This window comes from Bison bison, unplaced genomic scaffold (genome assembly GCF_000754665.1).
Source record: "Bison bison bison isolate TAMUID 2011002044 unplaced genomic scaffold, Bison_UMD1.0 scf7180017864519, whole genome shotgun sequence".
Classification (NCBI taxonomy): Eukaryota; Metazoa; Chordata; class Mammalia; order Artiodactyla; family Bovidae; genus Bison; species Bison bison.
This window is the reverse complement of record NW_011495072.1, coordinates 981,555-1,003,558: the sequence shown is the minus strand read 5'-3', so window position 1 is coordinate 1,003,558 and position 22,004 is coordinate 981,555. Positions and strand designations below refer to the sequence as shown.

The window sequence follows — 22,004 nt, the reverse complement described above, 5'->3', positions numbered from 1 at the left end:
TCGCGCATGCGTCTTCCTTCAAACTGCTCTCGACTTACCCTTCAGAAGGGGGAGGGGAATGGCGGCGGCCAGTTCTTTATAGGAACTGTATGAGAGTTTCGGGCTCTGGGTTGTGATGAGGTGTCCCTAGCGTGTTATCCGCAGTCCTGCCCAACCTGAAGGTACAGAGGCTCCCCGCCCTGGCGCCGCCAGTACTCCTCTTCTCCCTAGAGCCAGTCCGTGACCAACCGGGCGCTGCGGAACGGCATACTTGTGCGCCCGAAGCCACCTCCGCGGTACCCGGAGCGCATCCAAGGCCTTCGCCCCGCCACTGCCCCTTACCTGCCGCCGTTGGGCCTGGGGCTTGGACCCACGCAGGGTCTCCGTGCCCGTGCCTCAGTCCCGTACCCCGCTTTTGCCCTAACGAACTCCCACCCTGCGACCCCCGCTTCCTCGCCTCGGGTCAGCCGGCGGGGCGCTCGCACGAGAGTGGGGCGCCGGATGCCGCGTCCGGCCGCGCCTCGTGAGTGCAGGTTGAGCCGCCGGTGCGCGCCCGACTCCCCTCTCTCGAGCAGGTTCCCGCTTAATTCTCCCAAAGCTAAGCAGACAACTGTTACGGCTTCCCCCCAGGTGGGTCACCCCGTGTGCTCATAAGACACTAGTGATGTTCGAGACTAGTGAATAATCCCAGATTTCCTGCAGCACTGCAGAAACTGGGACCATTTCTGTTGCCTCCCAGTCCTCCCCTTGTCTGATCCCAGTTGTCCTCAAGCCAGGGGTAACACAGCACAGGTCTGTCTTGAGTACCACCTTGGGTAGATACAAGTGAAACGTGTTTTCACCCCTGCAATGGTGTAGAAGCCACATCCAGTTTGGGGGGTTTTGTGTTGGTTTTGTTTTTTTTTTTTCCCCCCTTAAAATCTTTAGTTTTGAGACAGGACAGGAGTCTTACAGATACACATGGAAAAGCAATCCATGATCACAGTTGAAAGCGAAGACAATGTAGTCAGTTTTTATGCCTGTCAGCTAGCTAATGCTGAAGCTCTGAGTATGACATGCTGCAGGCCTCAAAGGAATGGTAACTAGTATTCCTCTCCTTCCTCTGCCTCGCCTTCAACAGAATCCACACAACCTCATAATCCTTCTCGAGGGCAGCCATGTCCTCACGGGCCTCAGAAAACTCCTTCCTCCATACCCTCACCCACATACCATTGAACTAAAACATGCTTGGCATGCATCAGGTCAAACTTGTGGTCCAGGCGAGCCCAGGTCTCAGCGATGGCTGTGGTGTTGCTCAGCATGCTCACAGCTTGCTTTATTTTGTCCAGGTCTCCACCAGGTACCACAGTGGGAGGCTGGTAGTTAATGCCAACCTTGAAGCCAGTGGGGCACAAACTGGATGCTGTGCTTGGTCTTGATGGTGTCAGTGGCAGCATTAACATCTTTGGGAACAACATCACCACAGTAGCACAGGAGGAGCAAGCCATGTATTTACCATGGCGGGGGTTGCATTTCACCATCTGGCTCAAAGCAAGCATTGGTGATCTCTGCTACAGAAAGCTGTTCATGGTAGGCTTTCTCAGCAGAGATGACAGATGTGGCCAGAGGGAAGTGGATGTGGGGATAGGGCACCAGGTTCGTCTGGAACTCTGTCTGATCCACACTCGGGGCTCCATCAAACCTCAGGGAAGCAGTGATGGAGGACACTATCTGGCTAAGAAGGAGCTTAAGATTCATGTAGGTTGGCGCTCAGTATCAAGATTTCTATGACAGATGTCATGGATGGCCTCATTGTCTCCCATGAAGGCACAATCAGAGTGCTCCAGGATGGTGTGGGTGGTGAGGATGGAGTTGCAGGGCTCACGTGCAGCTGTGGAAACCTGGGGGGCTGGGTAAATGGAGAACTCCAGCTTGGACTTCTTGCCATAATTGACAGAGAGACGTTCCATCAGCAGGGAGGTGAACCCAAAACCAGTTCCTCCACCAAAGCTGTGGAAAACCAAGAAGCCCTGAAGACCTGTGCACTGGTCAGCCAGTTTCCGAATTCGGTCCAAGACAAGGTCAATGATTTCCCTGCCAATGGTGTAGTAACCTCGGGCATAGCTATTGGCAGCATCTTCTTTGCCTGTGATGAGCTGCTCAGGGTGCAAGACCTGGTGGTAGGTGCCACTGCGAACCTCATCAATGACTTGGTTCCAAGTCTACAAACACTGCCCTGGGCACATGCTTGCCAGCACCTGTCTTGCTGAAGAAAGTGTTGAAGGAGTCCTCTCCCCTAGCAGTCTTGTCACTTGGCATCTGGCCATCAGGCTGGATGCCATGTTCCAGGCAGTAGAGCTCCCAGCAGGCATTGCAGATCTGGACACCAGCCTGGCCAATGCGGATGGAGACGCACTCACACTTGGGGGCTACGGATTAGCAGACGCAGGCAACAGAAGTAGACGCTGGTCTTGGCTACCATCCCCAACAAGCTAAGAGTCAAGGTAAGTAACACACTCCGTTTTCCAGTTTTAATGGGTTAGAAAACTGAAGAGGAAATGGAATAGAGGAAGACGGTAATCCAAGATAAGGTCACAGCGGTAGGCAAGGCCCAATCCTGAAAGGCCATTTAGGCCTTGACAATGGTGATAACTCCAAACGCAGAAGGCTTTGGCAGGTCTTCATCAGGGCACAGTAGGACTTGTTTGAAAAGGAAAATTATTACTGGGTGTGAAGAGGACTCAGATGGACAAGCATGGTGAATGATGCTGCTTGCCCTCAATTGCAAATGGAGCTAGAGGAGAATAGAGGGCATTTTGGCTGAAGTCACCAAGATGTGGGATTCCAAGCACATTGGACTGGTACACAGGAGGGCTATTGGCAATATATATTCAAAGTCTTTAAAAAATACACATCTTTGGGAGGGGGTTTTGGAGGAGAATGGATACACATATAGCTAAGTCCCTCCACTGTTCATCTGAAACTACCACACATTGTTAATCAGGTATACCCTAATACAAAATAAAAAGTTTAAAAGTTTGAAAAAATATATACATCCCATTTGACCCAAACATTCCATTTCCACTTTTGCACAGTTTTAAATTTACGAGAATGTTCATCACAGCATGAAACAGGTAAATTTTAGAAGCAACCTAAATGTCAAATGGTGTATTGAATAAATTATGGTACAACTTTATCATGCATCATCACCAGGGGAAAAATTGATTCCTGAGTGTGAGGAGGAGAGAATACAACTAAGCTATTACAATGGTTTTTGGCCACAGTGCCTAAACAAGAGGTACAGTGTACCTATGCTATTAATATTTCATGTCAGGAAGAAAAAAAGTTGAGAAAAACTGATGTATGTAGTAGAATACTTTGCAGTTATTAAAAATGGTGACTAGAAGTATGTTTTTGGAAAGACATTTACAATATTTGTTGAGTGGAAAAAACCAATGAAACATTATTATGCATTGTTAAGATTTCCCTGGTGGCTCAGATGGTAAAGCATCTGCCTACAATGTGGGAGACCTGGGTTCGATCCCTGGGTCAGGAACATGCTCTGGAGAAGGAAATGGCAACCCACTCCAGTACTCCTGCCTGGAAAATCCCATGGATGGAGGAGCCTGGTAGTCAACAGTCCATGGGGTCACAAAGAGTCTGACATGACTGAGAGACTTCACTTATGAAGCAATAATGCAGTATGGCTCAACATCCTGGAAATATAATTATGCACATGCATAAGAAAGAAACTATACGTATATGGAAAAGATATAATCAAGTGTTTACAGGGACTTTAGGTGATAGGAGCATGGGTAAGTTTTTTCTTCTTCTATGTATTTTCTCTCTCTCTCTCTCTCTCTTTTTTTTTTGGCCATGCACGGATCTGTGCACAGACTCTTAGCTCCCCAACCAGGGATTGGGCCCGTGCACCCTGCAGTGGTAGTGGGGATTCTTAACCCCTGGACCTCCAGAGAAGTCCCTCTTCTCTGCTTTTCAGTTGCCAATACTAAACACATTACTTGTAGCTTTAAAACTTGACCATTTTCTGAGTGGGAAGGATTGAGAATGTTAGGATGTGTTTCCTCCATCCTCCTAGTGCCGTAGCATCAGCTGCTTCAGAACGTGATGGGGACCAGGCAACCCCACTTTGAAGCTGGAAACTGTAAAGATAGGGACTGTGGTTCAGCTGTGAGAACCTAGGTACAGAGTCTCAAGCCCGCTCCAACCTGGTGCAGCGTGGCTCAACCCTTTCATCAGCGTAATCGTAGTTGTCTTAAATAAGAGCTCCTCCAACACCTGGTGCGGGCTTTGAAACCATCTAAATCACTCTGTGTATTCTGATACATTTGCTTTTTCTGCATGCCACAGAAAAACAAAGGGGTCCCCACAGGGAGGCCCAGCATCCTGGCCAAGGGGAGGGGCTGGCGCTCTTGATGGAGTACAGTCAGCTTCTGGGGCCACCTGGAAAGGGGATCTTGACATCCTCTCCTCAGTTCACTCAGCATGTCTCCTTTGGGCAGAATGTGACTGCCATTGGTTTTGAACGTTCAAGGTGTTGGCCCTGAATATTGAGAGTATTCTGATTACTGAATACTGAATATTGAAGCTTCCCACGGCTTCAGCCAGGACACTCACTGTGGTTGAATCCTTCAGCCAGGGATTCAAAATGTACTGATGACTAGTCTCTTTGTTGTTATTGTTTAGTCTTTCAGTCGTGTCCGACTCTGTAACCCCATAGACTATAGCCTACCAGGCTCCTCTGTCCTTGGAATTCTCCAGGCAAGGATACTGAGTGGGTTGCCATTTTCTATTCCAAGGGATCTTCCCCAGTCCAGGGATCAAACTTGTCTCCTGCAAGTCCCCTGCATTGCAGGCAGATTCTTTACCACTGAGCTGAGCCCAACTAATAACATTACTTACTTTTAAAATGTTTTATTATAATAAAATATACATAACATGAAAGTTACCATTTTAAATGTACAATTCAGAGGTATTCAGTACATTTTCAATGTTGTGCAAATATTTCCACTCCATCTGTAGAACTTTTTCATCTTCTCCACTGAAATTCCGTACCATTTACATGCTTTACTCCTCAGCCCTTGGTAACCTCTGTTCTACTATCTGTCTCCAGGAATTTGCCTATTACAGTACCTAATATAAGTGGAATCATACAGTAATTGTCCTTTTGTGTATGGTTTATTTCACTTAACACTGGAAGGCCTATCCATATCCTCAAGAGTTTTCTTCCTTAAAGCTGAATAACATTCTGTTGTGTATATATATATTATATGCATATATATCAGAGCAGGCGATGGCACCCCACTCCAGTACTCTTGCCTGGAAAATCCCATGGACAGAGGAGCCTGGTGGGCTGCAGTCCATGGGGTCACTAGGAGTGGGACACGACTGAGTGAGTTCACTTTCACTTTTCACTTTCGTGCATTGAAGAAGGAAATGGCAACCCACTCCAGTGTTCTTGCCTGGAGAATCCCAGGGACGGGGAAACCTAGTGGGCTGCCGTCTATGGGGTCGCACAGAGTCGAACACGACTGAAGTGACTTAGCAATAGCAATAGCAAGAGCAATGCATATATATGTACTACATATGTGTACACTACATGTTGCTTATCCATCAATTCACTCCAGTGTTGGCTCCACCTTTTAGCTGTTGTAAATAGTGCTGCTTTGAACTTTGGTGTACAACTATCTTTTTGATTTTCTGCTTTCTAGTCTTTCAGTCTGTATGAAAAACAGTTTGGCAGTTCTTCAAAAAGTTAAACATAAAATTACCATATGAAAAAGAATTACCATAAAATTCAGCAATTCCATTCCTAGATTGAACTATTTGACATCCCTCTCAGCCATATATGGGGCTTCGAAGTCTCTCTTTATTTTCACCAACACTTGCTATTTTCTGAGTTTATTTTTGTTTTCTGACAGTAACCGTCCTAAAGAGTGTGAAGTAGTATTTCACTGTGGTTTCGATTTGTATTTCCCTAATGTTTAGCGACATTGAGCATTTTTTTAATGTGCTTATTGGCCATTTGTATATCTCCTTTGGATAAATGTCTATTCATGTCCTTTGTCCATGTTTGAATTGGGTTTGGTTTTTCTATTGTTGAGTTTTAAGGGTTCTTTATATATTCTGGATATTAATCCCCTGTCAGATAATGATTTGCAAATATTTTCTCTCATTTTATGGTTTGCCCCTTACATTTTTGAGTCTTTTTAATTTCATTGTCCCTTTGAAAGTTTTCTTCACACACTGCCTACTAGCTTTCACATATGGATTCTATTCGTGAATTTATTCACCCAACAAATGTTCCAGTACAGTTCCTGTGCCATGCTTTTGGATGAGCCCTAGAGGCATGATCACAGGAGAAAATATCCCTGCCCTAGGAACTCCCTGTCTAGAGGAGGGAGACAAGCAAAAATTAATAAATATGCAATTCAGTCCATGACTACAGATTGTGCCAAGTGCTGTGCGTCATGGGAAGAGCCCCTCATGTAATTTGAAGGGTAAGAAAGTTGCTGAGAAAGTGGCACTCAAACTGGGATTTGACAGGTGATCAGGCCTGGTTAGAAGAGGGTGATTTGGCAGAGGGGAGACTTTGAGGGTGGGAGACTCCAAAGCAGGAGTGGCAGCCCCAAGGCCAGATGAGCGGGGAGGGGTTCCTTCTACCTTCAGAGGGAAACCACTGAAGGCTCTAGGTGTACGGTGACACAGTCCAATTTATATACTTCCAAGATTAGTCTTACTTCTATGCTGGGAATAATTTCACAAGGAGTCCTCTTTCCTCCCCTACCTCACCCGACACTCACCACATCCTGCCTTACATCCATAGGCATCACTTTGGTCATCTGATGTCACCTAGTCATCTGATGAATACAAGTGATCTCTCTGGCTGTACTCTTGGCCTTTGTCTGGTCATTCTCACCACAGGAAGAATAATTTTTTTTTCTCCCTGCCAATAGTTTTTCTGAGATACAATTCACATGCCATACCACTTTTTTTTTTTTTTTTAATTTTTGGCTGCCCTGAGTCTTTGTTGCTTCCCACAGGCTTTGTCTAATTGTAGCATGCAAGGATTACCGTCCAGTTGCAAGGTGGTGGCTTCTCTTGTTGCAAAGCCAGGGTTCGTGGGCTTCAGTAGTTCTGGTGCATGGGCTTCGTTGTCCTGCAGCATGTGGAATCCTCCCAAACCAGGGATCAAACCCATGTTCCCTGCATTAGCAGGCACACTCCCAACTACTGGATCACCTGGGAAGTCCACAATTTTTTAAAAAATATATTCACAGAGTCGTCCAGCCATCACATTCTAAGTTTAGAACATTTTCATCACCCCATAAAGAAACTCCATGCCCATTATCCAGAGTCATCTTTCAAAACTGCAAATCATATCACATAGCTCCCCTGCTTTATATCCTCAGTGGCCCCCACTGCACTTAAGAGGACCATTTCTTTGCCATGGTCCTCAGGGTCCTGCATGATGTGATGCTGTGGGCCTCTCCATAACCCCCATTACTTTTCTACCACCTTTTCTATACCCCAGCTGCACTGACCTCCTTTCTGCTCTTTTCTACCCACAGGCCTTTGCAAATGGTATTTCCTTTCCCTGGAGCACTCTCCCCAAACGCTCATCCTCACTAACTCCTTCTTCAGGCTTTTCTCTATCAAATTCCTCTATTCATTTCCTTCATAGTGCTTCTGCACTCTGTGATTATCTCATTTATTTATGTAATTACTTTTTATTGCCTGTTCCCCACACTAGAATGTTGGTTCCATTGCTAACACCAGAGGGAGTGCCTGGTATGTACTAGGCATGAACAAGTAATTGTTGGCTGAGAGATGAATTAAGGAAAGGAGGGAGAAGGACATGTGAAAGTCAGTACACTGAGGTAGATGAAGATGGGGAAAACTGGAGGCAGACGGAAGGGGCAAGTCAGTAGATCCATTTTGAACATGTTAAATTTGAAATACCTCCAAGATATCCAAGTGGAGATGTCCTAGCTTAGCTGACATTTTACGAGTTTAAAGCTAAAAAGAGCAATCTAGATGGGATATAAAATGTGGATGTCACAGGATATAGATGATATTTTAAATCTTAGGAATGAATTAAGGGGCTAACCTTTGAGAAGTGGCTCTTAGGGATTCCGTCACCAGGTATCACAGACATTACAGATTGGGAGTCTGTGTCAATGAAAGAATGAGTGAATCAGTGGAAGAAAATAGCAAAAGAGGCTGAAAGGGAATCTCCAGAAAGATGGGCAAAGCCTGGGAAGCATTAGGGTAACAGAAACAGAGGACAGGGTTTCAGGTGAAACAGTGTGGTTAACAGCATAAAATTATGGTGAGAGGACTCAGAAGATACAGGAAACAAAGTCCCAAAATATGTGTCTCTGGTGCCTTTGCAAGAGCAGTTTAGGTGGAGCAGAAAGACTGGAAGCCAGACTAGAAATGCAGAGAAGATTAAGGGAGGGCATATGTAATACCAGTCTTCTTAGAATCTAATATAATAAACATATGTTGATGTAAGCCACTGAATTTGTGGTAATTTGCTACAGCAGTATCAGGAAACTAATACAAGGTTTATTCCAGGAATCATTAATTTTCTCACAAAATCATATGATTACGTATATACATAAACAATAAATAGGATTGATGGATAGATCTCTATCCCTAATAAAATCATAAATAGGAATAGGAAGTAAAATACTAAAGTACAAAAAAGACTTTTTACCCAAACTCAAAAGTATAAAGCAAACTAAATAAAAGTCTCAAAGTTGTTTCCACTAAAATTCAGATCAAGACAAGTACGTCCACTACTTCTTAAAATTGTGTTGGAGGGTCTTGCTAGACCATGCAATTAGAGCTGGTTTAAGTGATCTCAGAGTCCAACTGGAGGGCTTCCCCAGTGGTTCAGCGGTAAAAAATCCACCTGCCAGGACAAGAGACACAGGTTCCGTCCTTGGTCCAGGAGGATCCCACATGTCGCAGAGCGACTAAGCCTGAGCAGCACGACGGTGGGGCCTGCGCTCCAGAGCAACTACCGAGGCCCACGCGCCTGGAGTCCGAGCTCCACAGCAAGGAGAAGCCACCACACTGCAAGGCGGGCAGATCCTGCCCCAGAAACGAGAGAGCCCTCGCACAGGAACAGAGACCTAGAACAGCCAAAATAAGTAAACTAATCAACAGGAAGAACAAATGCCCGAGTAGATCCTAGAGCACTGGGAACAGAAGACTGGTAGTGGAGTAGAACTGGCCAAGAGAAGGACAAGAATTCAGAAATAGCTGCAGATGGACTTTGGAAATTAATATGTGGCTAAGACGTCATTACTGTTGAGTGGAAAGATGATTAACCTGATAAATGATGTAGACATTATAGACCATGATTACAGGAAAAAGAAAGAAAAGCCAGGCTGGGCTGTAACCCAGCAGTTCTCAACTAGGGGGGCTTTACCCCCAAAGGACATCTGGCAGTGTCTGGTGACATTTTGGTTGTCACAACTGGGGCCTGCTATTGGCATGTAGTGAGTAAACGCCAGGCATGCTGCTAAACACCTATAACGCACGGGACAGCCCCCACAACAAACAGTTATCTAACTCCAAATGTCAGTAGTACTGTGGTTTAGGAAACTTGCTCTGAAATAACACAAAACACCAAAATACTTTTCTGATGTATTAAAGGTTTCATAATAAATATTTAAATATAAAACAAGATAGCAGGGGGGGAAAAAAGAATGTATAACTTTGGGGTGGAAAGTCCTCCCAAAGTCTGGAAACCATGAAGCCTCTCTCTTCTTATATATATGTTTTTGTTTTTTTTTTTGACTGCACATAAATTTTGAGTTTTTCTAGTAGAAAATAAAATACATAAGAAAATGAGAAAATAGTTATAAAATATGTGAAAGACAAAAAGTTAAAACCCCTAATATGTGATTATACTACAATTCTTAACAGATCAAATAAAAAAAAAAACAGGATATGTAAATATTTTATGAATAGGGGCTTATGAACTTTGCTCATAAAGTTTATGAATAGGGGTTCAACCTAACAAGTAGAGAAATGGCTACCTTTAGCAGGATTGGCTAAAATTTAAGAGCAATTTGTGTCCACAAGCCCTTATTTATTCCCAATCCAAAATTCATAAAGTCCTGGAAACCTGAAAAATGTTTTGGCTTTGTTAAATTTGAGGCCAGTTCATTAAGCAGCAAGACTTAACCTGAGCTACTATGAGGCTCTTTGCAGTCTTCACATAACTTGTTTGGTGAGAATATTTCTTGTATCTTGCGACAGAACCATTAATTAATGTGTTTGATTAGGAAATGCTACCTCAGAGCCTGCTAGGAGTGTCAGAATTTCCTTAAATCCAGAAAATTCTGTTTTCTGAAACATAAGGATTTTGAATAAGAGTTTATAGATCTGTAATTTCCAGAGCTGACAAGGATGCAGTCAATGAGAGAAGTATATATTGACTGATTTTCAAGTATTAAAACAACATTGCATCCCTGGGATAATCCTACTTGGTCATAAATGTGTTACATTTTATGGAATGTTGGATTTGATTTGCTAATGTTTTATAGGGATATTTAAGTCTGTATTCATGAGGGCTGTTGGTCTGCAATTTTCTTTTTGTAATGACTTCATAGGTAATGGTGGCCTCAGAACAGGTTTCTTTAGCGTTCCTCATTCCTCTGTTTTCTGCAAGTGTTTGTATGAGATTGTTGTTTATTTCTACTTTAATAAAATTGACCAGTGAAATCATCTGAGCCTGGATTTTTCTTTGGGAGAATGTTTGGATAACAAAATCAATTTCTTAACCTGTGTTTTTGTTGTTTTGTGTTTTTTTGGGGAAAAAAAAAAAAAAGCCTGAAGGCAAATACCTCCCCACCCCACACTGTCTCCACAGTCAGAACCTTGTCACGTTCTCAGCCCCAGCCAGCCAAGGGCAGGGAGATGGTTCTGCCGTGATTGCCTTAGACAAGTCAGGATTTATCCCTGAACCAGGATAAGGGGCACCTTCTCCAAAGATGGAACCCAAACAGTCACAATTCTGTAGGCAAAGAAGCAGAGAATAGAGATAATACAGGCAACCCAGTCTGCTACAGAATGAGAAGGACGAAAGGAAGAAAAATGGAACGACTGAGGAATTATCCCCTCAAAGACTAAATCCAGAGAGACTGTCACCATTAAAGAGCAGGTTAGCTTGGTTTCCCTTCAATAGAAATGAGGATCAGAACAGGATATGCTTGAATTTGAGGATACTTTGACCTGTCATCCATTGTTCAAGAAGGAATTCTAGATTCTCAGGGCTCAGAGTCTCAAGGGAAATAATCTGCCTGCTTGCTTGTTTGTACTGTTTTGTCTCAGAAAGGATTTCAGTTCAGTTTAGTTCAATCACTCAGTTGTGTCCAACTCTTTGCGACCCCGTGGACTGCAGCATCCCAGCATGACAGGGATCCATCATCAACTCCCAGAGTTTGCTCAAAATGTCCATTGAGTCAGTGATGCCATCTAACCATCTCATCATCTGTCATTCCCTTCTCCTCCTGCCTTCAATCTTTCCCAGCATTAGGGTCTTTTCCAATGAGTCATCACTTCTTCGAATCATGTGGCCAAAGTATTGCAGCTTTAGAAAGGATTTAGCGTCCATTAGTCAAGATGTGCTACATTATCCTGCAATAACAACCCAAAATCTCAGTAGCTCAACACAGAAAAGTTGATTTCTCATTGCTCATACTACACATTCATCTTAGTTTTACAGGGTTCTGCTCCATCTTGCTTCTTTCAAGGACTTAGGCTGACGGAGGCTCCACCATCCAGAACCACCACTCTGGCCCTTAGAGGCTTCTGTCTAGCAATGACACTTATATTTCTACTAACAGTTCACTAACCAAATAAGTCACATGGTCAAACCTTTCCTCGGGAGGCCAATGTAAACATAAAAGAACAAAGAGTCTTGCTCTTCATCCACTTGTAAAAATTAAGTCAACAACCCACAACTGCAGGATGAAGAAGTCTCTGTTTTAGATATGTGGCTCCTACATAGTTAAGATGCATATCTAAAGAAGGATTTCAAAAAGAAAAGAAAGAATTTCAATGACCCAGATTCTTGCATCTTTCCATACATAGAAAATCACTAAAATTATTACCTTGAGATGTCTGTCCTCTATGATTAGCAGTAATGTCTTACCAAGATGTATGCATGACTATATTTCTCAGTCAGAAAATTCATATATGCACTAGTTCCTCCCCTACTTCTGAGTTCCTCAGAGCTATCTGAGAGGCTGTCTCCCAGGCTATAGTCCTCAGTAAGAGCCCCTGAATAAAACTGAAACTCAGTTTGTACCTTGTGTTTCTGTTGTTATTTTCCCACCTGACACCGGAATGAAATCTCATGAGCCTGGAAAGAGAAGAACCAGAAACATCAAGTGAACAATAAGTATGACCACTAGGTCGGGTGTCTGTATTTATAAGCACATATGGAAGAGGAAACGCCAAGCACTCTCTTGGTGGCTCTACTAAGCTTCACTTAGCCTTTGAACGATTCACCTCATAGCCAGTATTCTGTCCCAATCAGTCAGGAGACAAAGTGGCATCCCCAGAGAGCACAGCCCATTCAATAACACCCACTGTGGGGGCTTACCTACCAGCGCAGTGGTGAGGAATCCGCCTGCCGATGCAGGAGACACAGGGTTCCGTCCCTGATCTGGGAGGACCCTGCGTGCAGTGCAGCAACCAGGCCTATGTGCCTCAACTGTTACGCCTGTGCTTGACAGCCAGTGAGCCACAACTGCTGAAGCCCTCGCACCTACAGCCTGTCCTCGGCAACGAGAAGAGGTGAGAGTTGCACCACAACTGGAGAGCAGCCCTGCTCTCCACAGCCAGAGAGAAGTCTGCACAGCAGCTACAACCTGGCACAGCCAGAAAATCATAACCCACGCTGCACTAAAGCACTGGCACGTCTCACTTTTCGCATCCTCCATCCCTGGGTTTTTCCCTTTCAGGGCTAAATCTGCCAACTGATAATACCCCAGTGTTTGTGTCCTAGGATTTGACAAATAGTTATTTTAGAGTCTCATATTACTCATATTACTAAGTCACATGAGTCTGAGAAATCTAAGACTTCCCTATGTGCCTGGGCTAGTATAAAAGAAAAGCGAGGCGCGTGGTTAGGCAGAGTCACTTGGAGTGATATTGGCACTGGGTTGGGGTTTCCCCTTGAGTAGATGAGCCAATGTTCGGGGAATAGTCACAAGCCAGGGGACCAGGGTTGGGAAAGAGTACAAGGGGGTTATAAAAGTTCAAGCAGTTGGGTTCAATGACTGTTTCAGGGCCAAACCTCATTTCTGGGTGCTTCACCATCCCTGTCTCAATGGGGCCTTTCAACAAGCCCACATCTCCAAGAAACGGGCTCAAAGGTGTGCGTGGTCAGAGATCCAACGAGTGGGCATAGTGGAACTAGACTCCAGGCCATGTCCAAAACTCATACCCCTTCCTCCACTCTAGCCAGTGGGAGAACCAAGGGCGTCTGGCCAAAAGGAACACTAAATGAGTTGCAACCTCCAGCAAAGAAGGTACAACTACACTCCAGGACTGTTGTGAGGGAGAAGTCTTGGGCTTCTGGCTGACCCCAGGAAGAGGAGTCGCCCAGAAGCTCAAAGAAGTCTCAGGAGCAGGAACATGCAAACCAACCCAGAGTCCTACCCAGACCCAGATATGTGCTGCCCCTCCAAGGTGCACAAGCCACTCCAGACTCCATGTACCCAGCATGGGGTGCCCCATCCCTACACTCCCACATGAACCCTGAAGGTAGGCTGGGCGTGGGGACTTGATTTAGCCCGGGAAGTCCTTTCCTTGTTAGTGCATTGAAAATGGTTGGAAACCATTGCTGTTGGTTACCATCGTGGAATTGCACTGGGGCAGGATAAGGACCTCTGCTCTTTAAACACTAAACATACTGTTTGACACATTTATAAACTTGTATCATTTTGATACAAGGAGAAGGAAATGGCAACCCACTCCAGTATTCTTACCTGGAGAATCCCATGGACAGAGGAGCCCAGATGGCTACAGTCCATGGGGTTGCAAAGAGTTGGACACAACTAAGTGACTAACACATCATTTTGATAGAGTTTATGTTCTGTATCTGACTTGGCCTGGATTCCCCTGAAAGCAGAGCCTATGGGATGTTGGTTGAGCAGGTGACCATGAGGAGAGTGAGCAGTAGAGAGACAACCAACGTAACCCCTGGTCACCAAACTGGTCTTCTTTACATTCAGTCCCCTAGGTCATTCTGGGGCTCATCATGAAATGTCTCCAAACCATCCTGCTGGGGAGGAGAGAAGAAATTTATATATATAATTTATTTATTTTTGGTCTTTGTTGCTGCACTGGGCTTTCTCTAGTTGAAGTGGGCGAGCAGAGACTACTCTCGAGCTGTGGTGCACGGGCTTCTCATCGTGGTAGCTTCTGTTGTTGCAGAGAACGGGCTTCAGGAGTTGCAGCTCACAGGGTGAGTAGTTGTGATGCACAGGCTTAATTGCTCTGTGGTATGTGGAGTCTTCTCAGACCAGGGATCGAATTTGTGTCCCCTGCATTGGCAGGTGGATTCTTAACCACTGGACCACCAGGAAAATCCAGACCAAAGGAATTTATTCATTGGCTCCTGACCCCTTCTTCCAGCACAAGCCTAAAGGGAGCTTCTGTCCAGTTGTACCTGCGCAAAACCTGCTTAGGATGGTCTCCCAGGGAGGGCTAGAATAAAGATGAGCGAGGCTAGGAGAGTCTGAAGAGGTGCACATGAGCTCAGAACCCCTCCTGAGAAAGGGACCTGAAGGAAGCAAGAGGACCCTAAGGAAACACAATTACTACCAAGCTCTTCACATCAGGGCCATTTATACTAGGGAAAGTTGGTATGTGTTTGGGATAGATTCTGGAAAGTGGGATTGCCTGGTTAAAGGGTAAAGGCGCATGCAGTTTTATCAATACTACATGTCAAATCTTCATGCTCAGAAGGTTGTGCCATTTTGTATTTTCCCCAACAATTTATGTGCCAGCCTCCTCACAGCCTTGCCAATGAAGTGTGTTGCAAAAACTTGGGTTTTTGCTGATCTTGCAGGTGAGAGATGACATCTTAGGACACTTTCATTTTGTATTTCTGTTATGAGCAAAATTGAGCACCCAACTTGTGCACAAGAATTTTCATGGCACTGGGCTTTTCATTCGGAGAAGGCGATGGCACCCCACTCCAGTACCCTTGCCTGGAAAATCCCATGGACAGAGGAGCCTGTGGGCCGCAGTCCATGGGGTCTCGAAGAGTCAGACACGACTCAGCGACTTCACTTTCACTTTGCACTTTCATGCATTGGAGAAGGAAATGGCAACCCACTCCGGTGTTCTTGCCTGGAGAATCCCAGGGACGGGGGAGCCTGGTGGGCTGCCGTCCATGGGGTCGCACAGAGTCGGACACGACTGAAGCGACTTAGCAGCAGCAGCAGGCTTTTCACTGGGCCTCCCAGGTGATGCTAGTGGTAAAGAACCTGCCTGCCAATGCAGGAGACATAAGAGGTGCGGGTTCATCTCCTGGGTTGGGAGGATCCCCTGGAGGAGGGCATGGCAACCGACTCCAGTGTTTTCTTGCCTGGAGAATCCCCATGGACAGAGGATTCTGGTGGGATACAGTCCAACGTGTCACAAAGAGTCGGACACAACTGAAGCTACTTAGCACGCACACACGCAGGCCCTTCATTGCAATATTAACTATATTAGCTAATTACAAGAAATACAAAACTACAATGAGAGACACTGCTTCACACCCATTAGGATAACAACTATTAAAACAAAAACAGAAAATAACAAGCATTGGTGAAGATGTGGAGAAGTTGGAGCCCTTGTGCAGTGTTGGTGGGAATGTAAAATGATACAACCACTATGGAAAATAGTGGTTCCTTAAAAAAAAATGGCATAGGATTACTTTATGACCCAGCATTTCAACTGGGTGTGTACCCTAAAGAATTGGAAGCAGAGTTTCAAAGAGATATTTGCACACCCATAGTCATGCAGCATTAGTCACAATAGCCAAAAGGTGGGAGCAACCCACACAACCAGATGAATGGATAAACAAAATGTGGTGTGGCCATAAAACAGACCATTGCTGCTGCTGCTGCTAAGTTGCTTCAGTCGTGTCTGACTCTGTTCAACCCCATAGACGGCAGCCCACCAGGCTCCCCCATCCCTGGGATTCTCCAGGCAAGAACACTGGAGTGGGTTGCCATTTCCTTCTCCAATGCGTGAAAGTGCAAAGTGAAAGTGAAGTCTCTCAGTCATGCCCAACTCTTAGCGACCCCATGGACTGCAGCCTGCTAGGCTCCTCTGTCCATGGGATTTTCCAGGCAAGAGTACTGGAGTGGGTTGCCATTGCCTTCTCCACAACAGACCATTACTGAACCTTAAAAAGCAAGGAAATTCTTACACATGCTGCAACATGGATGACTCTTGAGGACATTGTGATAAGTGAAATAAGCCGGTCACAAAAGGATAAATACTGTATGATTCCACTTACATAAGGTACTTAGACAAATTCATAGAAACAGAAAGTATCAATAGAATGATAGTTACCAAGGGCTGGGAGGAGGAGGGAGAAATGGAAAGTTATTGTCTAATGGCTACAGAATTTCAGGGTTTTTTTTTTTTTTACATAATTTTATCTATTTAATTTATTGGCTGTGCTTGTGTCTTTGTTGCTGCGCGTGGGCTTTCTCTAGTCGCAGCAAGCAAGGGCTGCTCTCCAGCTGAAGTGCACCAGCTTCTTTTGTTGCAGAGCACAGGCTCTAGGCTGAATGGACTTCACTAGTTGTGGGGCACGGGCTCAGTAGCTGTGGCACCTGGGCTTAATTGTCCTGCGGCATGTGGAATCTTCCCAGAACAGGGATTGAACCAGTGTCCCCTGCATTGGTAGGTGGATTCTTAACCACTGGATCATCAAGGAAGTCCCAGAATTTCAGCTTTGCGATATGAAAAGAGTTCTCGAAATAGATGGTGGTTACAGTTGCACAAGAAGATGAATGTACTTCACGCCACTGAACTATACATTTTAAAAAGTTAAGATGGTAAATTTTACACGTATTTCATCACAATTTTAAAAGAGACAAGAAAAGCCTAAACATTAAATATGTAGTGAAATAGATTATGGAACCCTTACCCAATAGAATGGGCTTCCCTGATAGCTCAGTTGGTAAAGAATCTGCCTGCAATGCAGGAGACCCCGGTTCGATTCCTGGGTCAGGAAGATCCCCTGGAGAAGGGACAGGCTACCCACTCCAGTATTCTTGGGCTTCCCTTGTGGCTTAGCTGGTAAAGAATCTGCCCTCAGTGTGGGAGACCTAGGTTCGATCCCTGGGTTGGGAAGATCCCCTGGAGAAGGGAAAGGCTACCCACCCCAGTATTCTTGCCTAGAGAATTCCATGGTCTGTACAGTCCATGGGGTTGCAAAGAGTTGGAGACGACTGAGCAACTTTCACTTTTATCCAATAGAATATCACTGCAGCTATGAAAGGGAAAAAGGAGTATCTATGTATTGCTGAGGCATTACCTGCAGGATAGGTCATTCAGTGAAAAAAGTAAAGGTGTTGGGCTGTAACCCACAGGCCTACAAGTCTTGTAATTGCCCAGCCATGAGCCTAAAGAAAGAGCCCAGTGACAGTGACAGAAACATCAACAATTTATTGGGTAGGGAATCTTAAAAGTCTCAAGCAAAGTCCTGGAGCAACATCCCACTGTGTGCAGCAGAGGGAAGAAAGACAGGAATAGCAGTCTTCACTTCTGAGGGGAGAAGGAGAATACTGTAGATAAGGGGGAATTGACATTAGGTTGGTTCATCAGTGACCAGGGAAAGCAGTGACTGGGGCAGGCAACAAGCACGTAGGCCGCTACTAACCAAGCCCTATGATTAAGAGGAATGGATAGTCAGGTGAGTAGGGGGTATGTGAAGCAAGGACTGGTCAAGCAGGGAATGTACAGAGGGCAAAAGAACAGCCATTTTGAGTGGCCTGACTTTACAAACAGGCTTTACAGGATTTTACCATATGCTGCAGTATCCAAGAAAGAAAAGAAATGCAAGTATATATGCTTGTATTTTCAAATAGAAACAACAGAAGTATATTTAAAATTTTAATATAAACATTTACCTAGATGGGGAGGAAGGATCACGGTAGAAGGGACAGGGGTATACTAGACATATATGTACATACCTTGCTTCACAGTTCTGTCTCTGGAAACATATAAATGTGCACACAATTTTTAATTTAATCAGTATAGAATTAGTCGGATTGATTTCTCTGCAGTCTTAGTAAGCACAGCCATAGCCTCAGAGGAGTATGGATAGTGATTTTTTGAGATTTCGTCCACTGATTAAAAAAACACAGAAAATAACAAGTATTGATGAGAATGTGGAGAAACTGGAATTTTCATACATTACTGGTAGGAATGTAAAATGACTGCTTTGGAAAATAGCCTGACTTCCTCAAAAATTTAGACACAGAATTAGCATACTCAAGAGAAATGAAAATACATGTTCCTCAGATGGCAGGGGAGCTTAGGGGAGAATAGATATATTATGTACGGTCCCTTTGTTCTTCACCTGAAACTATCAGCAGCTATACACCAAAATAAATTTTTTTTTAAAAAAAAGAAAAAAACACGTTCACAGAAAGGCTTGTACACAAATGTTCTTGGCAGCTTTTTTTTTTTTAATAGCCCAAAACTAGGGAAAACCCAAATTTCTACCGATAGGTGAATAGATAAGCAAATTGTGGTATTTCCATACAATGGAATATCACTCACTGTAAAAAGGAATGCTGGTGTACAGAAAGTAGAGAGGGTTTTTTTTTTTTTTTTTAGTACATATTGAATAAACCCATTTGCAGAAATGTCTTAAAAATAAAAACTATTAATAATCTATATGTGACGAAAAGTAGAATAGTAGTGTCCTGGGGGAGGGGTAGGACGGAAGAATTAGGAACACAAAGAAGTTTGGGGGTAATGAATATATTCATGACTTGATTGTACTGTTGGTTTCACGGGTATATACAGAAGCCAAACTCATCTGATTATATACTTTAAATATATACAGTTGTTTACAAAAAGTAGATGAGATAATAATACTTAAAATTTTAAAAACAATGAATGTTGTAAGAATTTGGAGGATATATTGCATCAAATTAGAAATTTATTTCTGTTTTTAGTTTATGATGAGATAGTGATAAAGAATCTGCCTGCCAATGCAGGAGACACAGAAGACTCCAGTCTGATCCCCTGGAGTAAAAAATGGCAACCCACTCCAGTATTCTTGTCTGGAAAATTCCATGGACAGAAGACCCTGGCAGGCTACAGTCTACATGGTTGCAAAGAACTGGATAAAACTGAGCGACTGAGCACACATGAGCGCAAAGTATTTATCAAATACATTTTTGGCATCTATTGAGATTATCCTACACTTTTTCTCCTTTAATTTGTTTATATGGTATATTCCATTTATAGATTTTCTAACATTAATTCATCTTTGTATACCTGGGATAAATTAAGTTTAATAATGACATTGTAATTTGAATGCACTGATGAATTTGTTAATTCTTCGGAAACTTTGCATTTATCTTTTATTTATAACTTCTAGTTTAACTGGTTCTGTCTTCTGGTGAGAATGGCCTGTGGTTTTCTTTTGCATACAGTCCTTGGCTGGTTTTGACCTCAAAGCTGAGGAATGTTCTCTTTCTGTTCCCCAGATAAGTTTGTTCTTTTACGGTTGGAATGATCCGTTCCTTGACAGTTTGGTGGAGCCTGCCTATGCAGACATCCGGGCTTGGTATTTTTCTTGTGAGGAGATTTCTAATGTCTAATTAAACCTCTGTAATGGTTACAAGGAAAATTAAGGCTTCCTTTTTCATTCCTTTGAAAAGAAATTTATTACAGACAATATCAGCTATACACAAAATTAGAGAACAGTCTGATGAACCCTCATGTGCCCGTCACCCAGCTTGCATAACACTTCAGACCGAATCTTTTTCATCTGTACATTTACCACTATACCTACTCACTCCAAGACTCGGAAACAATTCCAGACCTCTTATCTTTTTAATCTGTAAATACGCCAGTAAATTGTTCTTAAAGAAGATTTTTTAAAATAATCTAATGCTTATATATCACACCTACAAAAATTCAGCAATTCTTTTTTTTTTTTTTTGGTCATACCGTGTAGCCTGTGAGATCTTAGTTCCCTAGCCGGAGATCAAATGCAGGTGACCAACAGTGGAAGTGCTGAGTCTCAACCACTGGACCACCAGGCAATTTCCTAGCAATTCTGTAATATTATCAAATATTCAGTCTGTTTTTAGTCCTTCCCTTATTGTTTTGCATTCCTTGTTTTGGTAGTGGGTTTTTTTGTTGTTTTGTTTGCTTGAAGTCAGGAACCAAATAATGTCCATTCATTGTAACTAGCTGATATGTTTATAGGTCTGCTTATGGCTCAAGGGTTAGGCCCCACTCCCCTATCTGCCTTTCACTTTTTATGCTACACAGAGGCTGCACCCCAAGCCATTGACTTGCCTTTACTTTCTCTCTGGAGAGTTGTGGGACCATTGCTATGACCCCAGGACATGGATCTCAAAGTTCCAAACCCACCCCTAGTCCCTGTTGAATACACAGAAGTCCCATGAGCCTGTTTCCCTTACTTCAAGCCAGCCCTGGATGATTAGAGCTAGATCGGACATGGATCAGGTGAAAACAGACTGATGATACTACAGTATTGTTAAACTTCTGTAGAAGTTTCTTATCTTCGGAGAAGGCGATGGCACTCCACTCTTGCCTGGAAAATCCCATGGACGGAGGAGCCTGGTGGGCTGCAGTCCATGGGGTCTCGAAGGGTCGGACACGACTGAGCGACTTCACTTTGACTTTTCACTTTCATGCATTGGGGAAGGAAATGGCAACCCACTCCAGTGTTCTTGCCTAGAGAATCCCAGGGACGGGGGAGCCTGGTGGGCTGCCGTCTATGGGGTCGCACAGAGTCGGACACAACTGAAGCGACTTAGCAACAGCAGCAGCAGGTGCAGTATATTAGGAGAGGACAGAAAGCAGCAGACACACCACCGGTGGTGCCTCCCAAGCAGGCAGGAACCAAGGTTCCTAAACTGTGCTCCAGAGACAGCTGGTACTGATTCCTGCCCTAGCCCACTCCTGCTCCTGGTCCCATGCAAGGCCACCTCCCTCTCTGTCAGCACCATTCCTAGTGACCAAGCATGCTCTGTGGGCCTTTGGTCCCTGCCCAACCCCTCTGGTTGCCACGGACTTCTGTGGTAATCCCACCCACACATGTGCAGATGTACACAGAACACCTGTGGGCACCGGCTTCTGAGTGATCTGCTCCATGTCCTAGACATGTCTGAAAATCAAAGGCAGGCAAGGCCATGCACAGACTGACTAGAGGAGAGCAGTCTTGGTAGGAGTGGCCCCAGGAGTACGAGGTAGGAGACACGTGAAACTGGTGGGGGAGGCAGGAGCAATGGTAAGTGACAACAGGAGGCTGTTCAGAGCTAAGCTAGATGGGAACAGGAAAAGCAGAGAAAGCCAGACACAGGGGAAATGGGTGGTTTTCTGGGGAACACCCTAGATGAACTGTGAAGTCGTTGTTTAGTCGTGTCCGCCTCTGTGCGACCCCAAGGACTACACAATCCATGGAATTCTCCAAGCCAGAATACTGGAGAGGGTAGCCTTTCCCTTCTCCAGGGGATCTTCCCGACCCAGGGATCGAACCCGGGTCTCCCCCATTGCAGGTGGATTCTTTACCAGTTGAGCCCCAAGGGAAGCCCAAGAATACTGGGGTGGGTAGCCTATCCCTTTCTCCAGTGGATCTTCCTAACCCAGCAATTGAACCAGGGTCTCCTGCATTGAAGGCAGATTCTTTACCAACTGAACTATCAGGGAGGCCCAACAGGTCAGCTGGGTCCCAAAAGGCAAGAGGGCATAGCCCCAACCTAACCAATGCAAGG

General features: G+C 44.5%; 1 pseudogene; it reads right to left on the bottom strand.

Moving 5' to 3' along the window:
* Positions 1-891: 891 nt before the first annotated feature.
* On the bottom strand, positions 892-2,292 carry LOC104981536 (annotated as a pseudogene).
* Between the last annotated feature and the right edge of the window lie 19,712 nt (positions 2,293-22,004).